Consider the following 13,994-nt stretch of genomic DNA (forward strand, 5'->3'; position numbering starts at 1 on the left):
GTATGGTCTGCCAGTCCACAAGGACTATCTCTCTCCTTCAGGGTCCGTTTATCTCTAGTGGTGGTTCATTGAAAGTTCGACAGCATAAAGGATAAGAGATATCGAACCTAGATTAAAGAAATTACAGCTCCGTATGAGTTGCAGAACTTGAAGAGATCCAGATCTGGCAATAGATCTATTACAAGTGTCTGTTCTTTGGATGTGTGTAGCTTTAAGTTGGGACCATATTTGGGGTAATCATCTGGTGAAGGCCATAAAAGAATTGCAACCTGGTTGTCATCGAGAATCACTTCAATCTTGCATACGAGTGGTTGCATATGGTCCCGTAGCTCGCCACGGGCAAGGCCTGAACATGACGCAGGACAACAGGCTTTGGCGGTGTATTGGTGGCTGTATTAGTGCATTTGGGGTATGTTAACACATAATGGTTCCACCTGTTGTCGAAGGTTTTCTGGCATAGCCACCACTAGTATGTCCATCATTGGTGGTCATCAACCACACAGGGTCGAAGGTCAACAAATCTGACCAATGGCGGTGACAAGGCATTTTATAAAGATAAGGGAATGGCTACTCGTTGCAGCTGCGTGCAGTCAGACATTGTCCTAAAACTGACTATAGGGGGAACCCTAGAGGTTAAGAAGGACAATAGTCTCCAAAACCATTGAGATGTATTCGGGCTGGGGAGCGTATTGGATCACGTCAGTCCTTGCTACATTCTCATGTTGCCAAAGTTGGTCTGCCCTGGATGGTGTTTGGTGTGCCAGGAATTTTGCACCGTAGAGAGAGAAAATCGGTAGTCAAGCTTGACAACGATTCACATGGAGTGGAAACATTGGATGCCCACCTTCTTTGACTTGACCTGGATTGCTGCGGCGTCTCTTTTGCTACTGTCTGGTAATTTGGCACTCATCAGCCTTGTCTTCAAAATCTAGTAGATGGGGTCCTTGCTAAACTACTGTGTGTTGTAGACCGGGCATGGTTGCCCATCGTCTTGTTCAAACCGGCCCTGAAGAGGACAACAAGCTCCAAAATGGATGTAGCTGTGGATTTTGATTGTACTGAAAATACATAGGAGGCAGGTGTGGGAGAAGTATTGACCATACTGTATTGTCAGGTGGTTGTATATGGTCCTATAGTTTGCCACAGACAAGGCCTAACATAAAGGAAGACAACAGGCTGTGGAGTTGTATCGCTGGCTGTCCAGTATGCTTGGGATATGTTAATCCATAACCCTTGCACACCTTTCCAAATTTCTTTTGGCCTAGCCACGGGTGGTGTGCCAGTCATTGGATGATCATCCACTCCACATGTTTGAAAGGCGACAAATATGGTCAATTGCGGTGCCAAGGAAAACATGGAATCTGGTAGATGTTAGGGAATGGCCATTAATTGTAGCCAACGTGTAGTCACTCATCGTCCTAAAGAAGAACCCTAGGGATTAAGGAGGACAACCATCTCCAAAACTTGTAGTGGGGCTGCTTAGTGTATTGGATCACATCAGTCCATGCCACTTTCCGACGTTGCCAAAGTTTGTCTACCCAGGATGGTGTTTGGGGTGCCGATAGTTTGGCATTGAACAGCCTTGTCTTCAAAATCTGGTAAACTGGGAGGGCTTTGAGAAATTGGTGTTTTTTACAGACCAGACACGGTTGCCCATCGTCATGTACAAACTGACCCAAAGAGGGAGGACAACAATCTCCAAAACTTCAGGGATGTAGCGGTGGCTTTTGATTCTACCTAAAATGCGTGCTAATCCACTACAAGGCTGCCCACCTTCAAGCTTGGGTTTCATGAAGACCTTTTGATGTTCTAGGGAATTGTCAACATCTGAGTATATGATCTATCAGCTATACAAATGGAAACTGTATAGCGGATATGAAGGCACCTTGGATCTATAGCCTACATGGTGACATCTCCTCCCTGTACCATTCATATTCTCAAGAATTGTCCCATTGATGGTCATCTGCTATGTAGTCAGTTGTTATTTAGACAATGTTTTTCTTGTTCTCCCCATTCATCACTGACTTGCTGTATGACCATAGTGAACCTGGGATTTCTTAAGTCGTTCCCTTTTAAAAGTAGACAATTAAAGACCTAGATTATCCAGAGCCTGCACAGTCCCAGTCTCACAGGCCTCCAAATGGGGAATGAAATGTCTTTTTTAGAATTCCCTCTTTTATATGAAGTTTCTGCGATTTATCTATTAAAAAAAAATCTATTTTGTGGCACCTAGAAACTTCCTTCTGGTGTGATATTAAAGATAAGAATCTCTTCTTTCAGATCACACCAGGCTTGTGAATTTGTGAGCTACATAACTGGAGATATAGATTAAAAATATACAGGTTAAATAAAAAAAAAAAAAGGTGGGAATTGGATCTTCATCTGCAGCTCACTTTCCAGGTCTCAGGTTCTGTAGATCACAGAACTACAAGTCTGATGCGGCCTGAAAGATGAGATCCCTATCTTTAGTATGACACCAGACCAAGTGTTTCTAGAACTATAGGATGAAAGATGGTGGCGTCACTTCCCCAGAAACCTATAAACTGGAATCATCTCAGGTAAATGACTCTTCTCAGCTCATTTGCATATTACTTTGAAGGTGATTTTTTTTTTATAGGTAGTCTAGGGCTGCTAATTTAATGATGTAAAATCTGGGGGCAGGTTCCCTCTGTTTTTGCATGGATTTTACTCCTTCAACTAAGGGCCCGGAAAGCAGAAAGGTCCCGTGTACAGTCCGTACGTAGATGACTCATCTTTACGAGTAGAAACAATCAAACCCAAAGAAGCAAAGTTTCCCACTTTTAATTAAAAAGCAATAAAGTTGCTTTTCACAAACTACCATAGAAAAAAAATTAAGAACTTTTTTTTTTTTTCTATTTTTTTTTAAATTTATCCAGTTATTAGTCGTAAGAAAAATTTAAATTGGGTTAAACTTAAGAACAAAATCTTTAGACGCCATCAATCCGGAATTTGAAATTTAGCTTCCAGGAAAACCGTATTGGACATGAACCGGTTAAACAAACATCGGAGAAGAAGAATAAAACGTTATTCCTGGTTTTCCTGTAACCATAACAACCCATACTATAAAGTGAAGGTGTTATTTTTGGAAAACAGAACAGTGGGAACAGGAACTGGATATTTTTAACTTTCTCTGTAATTATTGCTAATACAGGCCGTCCGCGGGTTACATACAAGATGGGTTCCATAGGTTTGTTCTTAAGTTGAATTTGTATGTAAGTTGAAACTGTATATTTTATCATTGACAAACTTTTTTATTTGCCCCCCCTGTGACAATTGGAGTTTCAAAATTTTTTGCTGTAATGGGACCAAGTATTATCAATAAAGCTTCATTACAGACACTTTACAGCTCATCATTGCAGCCTGGGGCTATAGTAACATCCAGAGGGGTCAATCTGTAAGTCAGGTGTCCTTAAGTAGGGGACCGTCTGTAATTTATGAACTCCTCTCACAAAAAAAACAAAAACGTCCATTAAAGGAAAGACCTAACTAAATGTAGAGAGATGAACATCCTTGTGTTGCACAGCAGAAGAGAAGTGAATGGGGCTCTTTGTTTAACCACTTCCCGGCCAAAGCCCCTTTTTTTGGTTTTGCATTTCCATTTTTTTTGCTCTCGTTTAAAAATACTTTTTTTTTATTTTTCTGTGTACAGTGCTGTAGGAGGGCTTGTTTTTTGCGTTACAAATTGTACTTCCTAGTGGTGGTATTGAATATTCAATATAAAGCGCTGTTCACTATGTGGGATCAGAACTGTACTGGGGGGGGGGGGAGGTTGCAGACACGGTGCTCCTGCGAGCCCCCCCCATTTATTATTGTAAAACGTTTGATTCCCTGCCAGCACCGATCTGGGAGTTATTAGCAAGGATGAGCACGGTTGCCAAACTTGAACTTCTGGCTAAAGTCAGACCTGAACAAGCAATGTTCGACATGGACCCAAAAATTGTGGTTCGGGTTTGCTCATCCCTAGTAGGGAGTCAGATTTTCTAGCACCTTCACGGATCTGCTGACCAAAGAGACTTGGATTCTCCACCAAGCACCACTTTGGTGACAGATGCAGCTCCATGCTTATAGCAGTGGCTGTGCCTGGTACTGCAGCCATGATGATACCAGGCACAATGGATACAAAGAAGGAGCATAACGCTCAAAGACCAGGCCTTTTCCTCATCTGATTGGTGGGATTCAGTGAGTTGAACCCCCAATGATCTTTATGATGAGTTTGTTAAACCCCTCCGGTCAGACACTGGTTGGCCATGGGAAAGGAGTTCTGTTGACCACATAAAGTAACCGCTGGGTGTACGATATCTAATAGCACATGTTCCGATTCAACAATCCATGATTGTTGATGTGGTTTTCGTCAGCTTTGTGGCCCTCCTGATGTTGACTTTGGCCGGGTAGAGCCCGTCCTGCTCCATGATACCCAATTTTGGCACAAAGAAATCTTCTAATTTAAGGATTACTTCAGTTAATCTATCCGTAATGATCCCTGTAGTGCATCAACTTCATGAAATATGGAGATTATCCGATATATATCATCGACATTCACGTCATTTCGTCCAGGTTGTCGTACTCAAAAACAGAAACTTGGAGCGGCCGGTCTGATAGACTTGTGCTGATCATCCATCAGGAACGAGGCTGCGATCGTGGGAACCTTCCCACCCCGCGATAAAATGCTAATCTGCTGGGGAATTTGGGAGATGACCGAAGTAATGTCCTGCATGAGCCAAACTTGTTTCATCATTGACATGAAGGAATATATTGTGATCTCTGCATCTGGTTTAAAAAGTTGAGATGTAGCAGAACTTGTCATTTAGAATAGCTCAGCATTTACTATTTTAGTTTACAAAAGGTTCCTTGTCCGCAGGTTTGTGGAGAAAAGTTTTCCAGATAAGGATTTTGGGACCAAGGCCAAGTCAACTTTAAGACTGGTGGAAGCAGCAGGGCTGGCGCGAGCACTGGGCATACCTGGGCAAGTGCTTGGGGGGGGCCCACATAGGGAATCCAGGGGGTACAAGGTGGCTTTGTATAAAACGATAAAGGGGATGTTTAGTGTGAATTAGGGAATATTTTAGGGAACAGGAGACTGTTTTAGTTTCTGAATTTTTGATGTCACCATGTCCAAGTCCATTGCACAGGGGCCCACTGAGGCTCTGTGGCCCAGGGAGCTACTGAAACCTGGAGCCGACCCTGGGAAGCCGCAAGGCACAGTTTCGGAGATTGTCATCAGCTTGGCCCAGATTTATCGGAGGTGTCGCCCATTTTTTGAACGTTAAACCTCACAAGAAGCAGGAGTTAGGTTTCCACGTTGTGATCTTTATGATTGTCCCCAGTAGGATGCCAGAAGTCTGATGGCGGGATGGGTTGAACACATAGTCAGGACATATCCAAGATTGCAACAAACAGTGATCCAAAATAATTGGATCTTAGAACATAGAAAGACAGGATGATCAAGGCCTGGGAATCCAAAAGACTTTGCAGGAATGACCTCACACAGACTGGCCAAGCAAAGGGATATTAGAGTTGTGCCCCCTTAAGGTCCAGGAAAGTTACGTCACCTGTCATATTGGGATGTGATCTTGTTGCTGGAGGCATGTTATGCAGGATTTGAAGACCCACTTGGATAAGACTTGAAGCTACTCCCTGGTATTTACCCTTTAACCTCCATACAGAGATCTGGACTTGGCTGCAGGGGACCATCAGGTCACTACATTGAGAGTAATCTCAGTGGCTGATACAAACGGGTCTAAAGATATACCAGTGCATGGCGCCAAAGCAACTGGCAGAGATGTTGTGAAAATACAGGGCGGGGTCAGGGCAATTGGAATGAGGTTCTATGCCTATACATGCCTTATATGTACAGATATGTGTACATAGGCAGAGGTCAGGCCAACTGGCACAGAATACTGTATGGTAAAACAGTAAGAGGTCAGAACTTATAGGGCACATAGGCGAACTAAGCAAGAACTCTAGAGATCTAGGAGCCACATTGCTCAGGCACCTTCCCAAGCTGGTAAGTCCACAATGGGGGCACCAGAAGTCTTGGCTCCGACCCTGAAGAAGCTGATTTGCATGCAGATGAAACCTGATGTGTCCATAGTATGACACGTCACTGGAAAAAGGAAATATATGTTTGGAGATCTCTTAAAGGTGCCTTACACAATTCGGATTTTACTTTGAGGATTTGGGAACTGGTAAACTACCCTTTTTAACTGTTACATAAGTATTAAAGGGCATCTACCACCAGGAACAAGGACTGTAAACCAAACCCACTGGCGTAGAGGTGTGCGCCCCCATCTGGCAGGATCTTCTTTTAGCTCCTAATGCCCTGGTTTTTAGAAAGGAAAGGCTTTTATAATGATGTAAATGAGCCTGAGGGGCTCTGTGCTCCATAGGTGTTAATTTGCATAATTTGTAAAGCCTTTTTTCTTAAAAACAAGGGCATAGGAAGCTAAAAGAAGATCAGATCCTGCTAGAGTGGGCTCACGCCAGTATGTAAGTGTGCTGGGTTTATAATCTTTGATCCTGGTGGTAGATGTCCTTTAAACTGAAAAAAAATGCAGTTGATAAGGCAATTTTGATAAACGGGTGCACAATGTTTCTGGTTGACATAATAAAACTTTATTTACAGCTCCTTCTCCGTTACTGCCTTTCCCAGCACCTTCTGTTTCCTGGGCGTGGCCCACATCACAGGAAGCTGTAGAAGATGCCTGCACAACCAATCACTGGCTGAGGTGTGTCACCAGTCCAACCAATGATTGGATAAGAGGCCTCCCCTGTGCATTCAGGAGGAGCAATAGAAGAGCAGTAACTAATGTTTTCTGGTCCTCATGTTAATAGAATTTCTTTTGAATATAGACAACCCCTTTAAGGAATATGATTATGAAATAACATCACTGTAAAATAGTTGTATTTTTTTTCCTGGATAATATTTGGGATTTGTGACTTAATCCTATTTACTTTCCTGAAGAATTGATCCTCAGAGAGGCTGAAACATGTTGTGAAATCCTGATTTACGCTTTGTTCCCTTTTTTAATGGAGCTCTCAGACCGGCCAGACTTCTTTATAGGATCCATGGGACTTGTTGGGTCCGCCCCATCCATTATAGACAGGACACGACCTCTACAGGGGCTGAAAATAGATCTTTTCTCAGGTGTGAAAGATTTTTTTGTCAATGCAAGTGAGTACAGGGAATAGTGAAATATCTGTTCTCCATCACGGCTGGAACACGAGAGAGCTGAGGCTTCTAATGATACAGAGATAGAAGATGTAATATAAGGTTTTGTAAGATTCCTTTAAAGGGAAACTGTCACCAGGATTTTCACCACCAAATGACCACCACACTCCAGTAGTATTTGTAGGATCCTCTCTGTTATAATGAAGGATTTTAATAACCTATTAAAAAAATTGCATTCCACGTCAAATGCAAATGCATTAAGAGTCACTTTTAGAGGCTGGAAAGAGTGGAAGAGTCCCCCACCTTGGATTCTATAGCACTCAGGACTGTGCTTCTGCTGTCATTTTGAAGATGAGGATTCCAGCTTTTAAAACTAACCAGAATCACGGTTGGGAATGTGAGCTGCAAACATGGATCCAATTTTTTATGGCTTCAATTTGATCTCAGAACCAAGTTCCTGATGCATTTATAGAACAAGCTAATATGATATAATGGCACAAAATCTGCTACATATGAATTTGACCCATAGACTCCTTTAGATATTTTTATGCTTAACATTTTGATCCTGAATCACAAAGTGATAGTTTCCTTTTGGGGGTCATTACGATTTAGAACATTGGGGTATTGATAGTTTTAGTACATTTATATTACTTATATTGAGTTGGCATCAAGTTAAATGGGGTTTGCCCGTAAAAGAAAGTTCGCAAATTATAACCCCCTAGAGATGTTTACACAATAAAGATAATTTTTAATGCCTTACTTTACAATGTTACTCAGTGTTATTGCTGTTTTAGCTCCTTTCACTCAATGATGGTCAGTGTAAGAATCCAGAGTGTGAGCGGAGACTTTCTAAGACGCCTCATTATCCCTCTGTGCTATGAGCTGCTCTGTGCTGACAATGTGCTTAGATTATCAGGGTCCAGGGTTTATATCCACTTTCATTTAGCTTGTGAACATTCTACTAGTATCTGACACATAGAAAAAGAGAAATGAGACAGATCAGAGATGATGAAATCCATAAGATGGATATAACACAATGAGACTCTTATCTCTACTAATTCACGTATAACACAAACAGTCTTATCTGATCTTATCTGTAGCGCCTAGAGTAAACTCCAGAGCTGCTTGCCGGCAGGAAGTGTCTGTGATTGAGCTGGTCTTGTAATGGGCAGAGATCACACTGCATCGTGCAGACAAGAGAAGATATTCATGAGACGAATCTGTCCTGCCTGCCTATAACAATCAGATAATTTACAGTCAGATCTCGGGTTCATGTAAATTGTGTACAGCAGGACTGTAGATGGAGCTGCGGGGAGAAGAAGATGATGGTAAGTATAGAATTGCCTTTTTTAAGGGGCTTTCCTTAATGGGGGCATTGCAGGTACATTCCATTAAAGGGAGGCTCGGCGTGTGATATTCCATTAAAGGGGGGCTCTGCAGTCAGCATCTAATTAAAGGGGCTCTGCTGTGGACATTACATTAAAGGGGGGCTATGCAGTGTTTTTTTGTGGTAAAATTAGGAGCCTTTCTTATACACGGATTCCTATGCTATGTATATTTTTTTTCCCCATAAGGAAAAGGTCAAGAACAAGGGGACATTATAGGTGTTTGTGGGTCTATAGAAAAAGGGGTATTATAGTGTCCCTTTTTCTGTAGCCTCTTCTTATAGAGACAGACAACAGAAAAAAAGCAGGTGGGGGCTACAGAAAAGGGGACAGGTACAGGAAAGGGGGCATGTGTGACCGGCTTCTCTATCAATTTTATGATCCATGGTTTTCCCAGTTGAATATTACCACTAAGCACAGTATATAACTCTTTGACCTGGTGGGGGGGGGGGGGTCTCTTTATAATTGGCCTCAGGCGGCAGGGAGGGGAGGTTCACCCCTGCTTGGATGATGTGTACTTCTCCTGGCCAGGCCTGTCCCATTATCTACAGAAAGTAAGAACAAATCTGAGCCCTGGGATTTTCTAGCAACAATAAATTAACCTCGGCCTCATTACCTCTGGTTGACAGAGACTGTTGGATGCTTCGTGTTCACAGTAATTGAAGTTTTTTGGCTAAAATAGTCATCTAAGCGCAGCTTCCAGGTCCTGCCGTGTCTGGTCCTCCCACACATGTGTGACACACGTGACTCGCACAGACCTCCGCACATCTGCCCCGTGTAATAGCAGCTGCCTTGTCCGAAGGAAAGTTGAGTAACAACTAACAATATAATGATGGTCACTCGTCAGATATTTTGTTAAACTGAGAATTTTTTTTTTATAAAGGAGATTTTGCAACCACTTAATTCTAAGAACTTTTTGTAAAATTTTAAGTTATGACTTAAATCATTTAACTGAAGCTGATTGTCAGTTCCCTTAGGGGCATGTTCTGGCATTGTACTAGTACATAGGGGCGTTCTTTAGATCAGTGGTCGGCCATGTCACAGGTAGGGGCTTGAAGGAAATCTGCTGGTGACAGGTTCCAATAGCCTATCCTATGCTGATTTTAAAAATGCTTTTGTCAGCATTCTGAAATATTTCAGTAGTTTATATAAGTTTATTTCACATAACCTGGCCCCTGTCAGCATCGTATGGTGAGTCCCGGGGGCGGGGCAGCTGCAGCCTGTGTGTGTGCCTGTATCTCCTCATACATTCTTCCTCTCCTACACACCATCCCCCTCCCTCCCCTGCCTGCTCAATGCCCATGACAGGAAGTGGGGAGGAGACTGAGACACACCTGGTGCAGCTGCCCCTCCCTCGGGGACTTACCACATGCTTAGTTAATGTGAACTAAATTTATATATAGTACTGAAATGATTCAGAATGCTGACAAAGGCATTTTTAAAGTATAGGATAGGATATTGGAACCTGTCACCAGCTAAAAATCACATTCCTGGTGACAGGTTCACCTTAAGTCTACAAAAACAGAAGCATTAAAGGGGTATTGTGGTTGTCCACTGTCCTCATATGGGGTTAATCTGCTATATTGATGAATTTGCTGGTCGCACATGTGCACACGCTATGTTTTCTATTGGACATTCTATTAGACTATGTCAATCAAACCCAAACTTTTTCATGGGGCGGCCATGTATGTGCCATCATTCCAATGTTTTGAGGGTGCAAGGGATGCAGATTATTATAATGAGCTGGACTCTAAGTTATCAGCAAGGTGTTCCCTATTGTGGAGATGGGGGATAGCCCTTAATCATGCACATTGCTGTGTAGTCCGGATATCAGCTGATCGTAGAAGCTTCCAGCAGAGAGATCCCCTGCACCATGGAATAACAATACATCCCGAGATTGAGGTTGCAGTGTTACTCAGTGATACATCTTGTCTCTCGGCTGCATCCTGTGCTCTGTCTCAGTGATAGAAATGTCTAGACAGCGGTAAAAAACGGAAATGTAAATGACTCTATAATGAGCTATCACTGCAGAGCATAGCCACGGCCTGACCCTTCACTGCTCTACAGATAAAGACCACGTGTCGTCCACAAGTTTTGCTTACAGTCACTGTAAAAGCATAAAGTTATAATACAGACATCTTATAGGGTCTGACAATTAACAGATTGCGGCCCTTACCGTGCCTATGACTATATGAAGACTATAACTCTCATTATTCTTGTCCATTTTTCCGATAAACCACCAGAAAAGCATCAGACCTCAGTTTTGTCATTGTCTTTTATTGATGTTTAGTCAGTAATTCTCATTCTCAATGCTCAGTCAGTAATTCCAATATCTAAAGTAGATGAGAATCTGTCCCATAATGCCTATTCTCACTGAGAACGTCAGGACAGTATAATAACTGATGTGGATAAAGCACGTGGGGTGCAATAGAAGCTTATTATCTTTAGCAGCCTCTGTTTGTGTAGGATCTTACAGACATTGTAGAGAAGAACTGGCCTGAATGGATGTAAATAAAGCACTTGGGGTTAGATAGAAGCTCATTACTATATACTGTAGCCTCTGTCTGTCCCTGTTTTCTCCTCTTTCGATCAGAAGCGTCAGCAGGTTACATAGGACATTGTAGAGAAGAGCTGAGCAGTATTGATGTAAATAAAGAACTTGAGGTGAGGTAGAAACTTACTATTATATCCAGCGGCCTCTGTCTGAGCCTGTTTCATAGAGCAGAACTGACCTGTACTAATATAAATAAAGCACTTGGAGTTAGATAAAAGCTTACATTATATCCAGCACCCTATGTCTGTGCCTGTGTCTCCTCTCTCACTCAGCATCATCATACAGGACATTATAGAGAAGTACTAACCTGTTTTATTGTAAATAAAGCACTTGGGGTGAGATAGGCACTTACTACGGCAGCGTTTGTCTGTTTCTCTACTCTCTAACTCCGAAATATCAGCACAATAATAAAGGAGAAGTATTGACCATTACTGATGGGAACAAAGCACTTGGGGTCAGATAGACACCTACTATTAGCTGCAGTAGCCCTTGTCTATTCATATGTCTCTATTCTATCATTCAGCTGCTGCACTTCTCCTATCTTTTCTAACCGGCTCTGGGCTGAATTGAATATGCAAATTTGCGGCAGAGGCTTTTGGGGCAGGGAGTAGCCTTTGCTCCCACAGCCTACAGAGGATATTTCAGGCCAGGTTAAAAAGTATTAAAGGATTAGGAAAGATGGTTTAGGGCTTAGGATGTTAGTTGGAACCTACCATCAGATCTTAATAGGTGGAGTCCTGGTAGGTTTCTTTATTTTGGCATTTTTTTATACTGATGACCGATCCTCAGCATCATAATTGTGGAGTTCAACGCTCAGACCCTGAACCCATCAACTGTTGTCACTGCGTCCTTATGTTAGACTCTATACCAGTGGTGGCGAACCTATGGCACGGGTGCCAGAGGTGGCACTCAGCGCCCTCTATATGGGAACCCTTGCCATCACCACAGGGTAGAGTTTGCCAGACAGGACTCAAGGCCTCTTGCAGTCCCAGGCAGCCCAGGACCCCAGAAGGAAGCTACAAGGATAATCCAAACTTGATCTCCTTCTTTCTACTGTATTGGTGTCCTCAGGTGCCTATACAATTTAAACCCGCTTAAAACTGCTTAAATTGTTGCATTTGCACTTTGTGAAAAATACGTGGGTTTTGGTTGTAGTTTGGGCACTCGGTGTCTAAAAGGTTTGCCATCACTGCCCTATACTGTGGATGGAGCTGTAACCTGAAGGCTCAGTCCACTATATAGCTGCATCGCTGAGGCACTGAAGCTCATTTATTATGTACTTTGGAGCTGGGATGTAGTCCCCGGGCGCAGCACAGTACACCCAATACCCAATCTGACCTCCCACAGACCTGATCTACAAGTCTCCAACTGCATTCACAGGAATATGGCTAAGCTGCAATACCACACACAGCCTGCAGACAACAGTGGCGCTGTGCTTGAGATAAAAGCAGATTTCCCTTATATCCCACATCTCCCTCAATGCGAAATAAACCACCAGAGCGGAGGGCAGGAAAGCTTGTAAACATGTCATGTTTTATTGCAGTGTATGAGTTCATACAGTAAAAATTTCACAGGTCATAGCGGGTGAACAGCATTATGGTCCGTCTCGTTATCTTAGCCCCGCAGCAGGAAACTATCAGTCCCGCAGAAGAGCTCTCTGCCGTGCTTAGCCGTCTTTATCACACAGGGATATGGCGGAGACGTGATAGAGGGAAGCCGTCTCTCGTGTGGCTGCGGGGAACCTATAAATAGAGACATTTACCGGCCCAAAATCCTACAAAACCCGGAGCTGGATCTTCTTAATGGGTTTAAAAGACTATCCGGTTGGTGAATTTGGAAGTTCAGTGGAGAACCCATAGCAAATTCTAGTAGGGTTGCCCCTCATGACATAGGCCGAGGCCCTCCGATCACTTAGCAAACCTGTGTGGTGTTTCGTTAACCACGGGGAACCGACTTTGAGACTGTTCACCACGGAGGAACGTCTGATATGGGAGTGGCCATGTTACAGGCAATCTAATAGTAGTCACCCAGACAGGAAGTCATGTGATTGCTAAGGAAGTTGAATGTTCTCCATCGACTACGGCCTCATGCAGTCGATGCCGAGCCTGATCATATCATTTAGAAATGTTGAAACCTTTTGAGCCCCCCCCCCCCCCCCATACGAATCAACATTGACTTCTCCTGCCAAAATCAATACACATAATTCTATTGAAATGGCCAAGTTGTAGTTGGCCCTCTAGGGATAGTCAGTCTTCTATGAGGTGCCTCAAAGGTTAAAATGAGCCCCTGTGGTGGGATCTGACACCCAGTATTGGCCACACTTCTTTTAGGCCCATTACCTTCCCAATTTTACACAGGTTCTGGCCACCTAAAGAGCTAAGAAGATGCTACCAACCGATAATTGATGGCCTCCTTCTAAGACGTATATATCATCGTAAGAGCTGATAACCTATGTAGACAATCAGAAGAATTCGTTATACATGGTGTGTAATTACTCTACCAAGAGACGACCCCATGTACACCCCATAAAACACCATCTACACTTCATACATTACATATTGTTAAGGTTTTTTTACAATTTCTTTCACAGAAAAAAAATGTCGATGACATGCAAAAGTGGAAAAGTCAAATCTCATGGTGGAATATATATATTTGTATATACATGTTCTTCCCTAAGTTCTATATAATTGATTGCACTTCAGGTTCCCATCATCTACACATCAGCAGGTGAAGATTTGTTCATATACTGCCCGATTGTTGGGCTCTTAAGAGTTGAGGAGACTCCCCCGGAAGTGAGTGAACCCCATCCAACAACCCATATGGAATTGATCCCTGACCCACTCTACCATAGACCATCTATGATCTG

The sequence above is a fragment of the Engystomops pustulosus genome, chromosome 5 (genome assembly GCF_040894005.1).
Source record: "Engystomops pustulosus chromosome 5, aEngPut4.maternal, whole genome shotgun sequence".
NCBI lineage: Eukaryota > Metazoa > Chordata > Amphibia > Anura > Leptodactylidae > Engystomops > Engystomops pustulosus.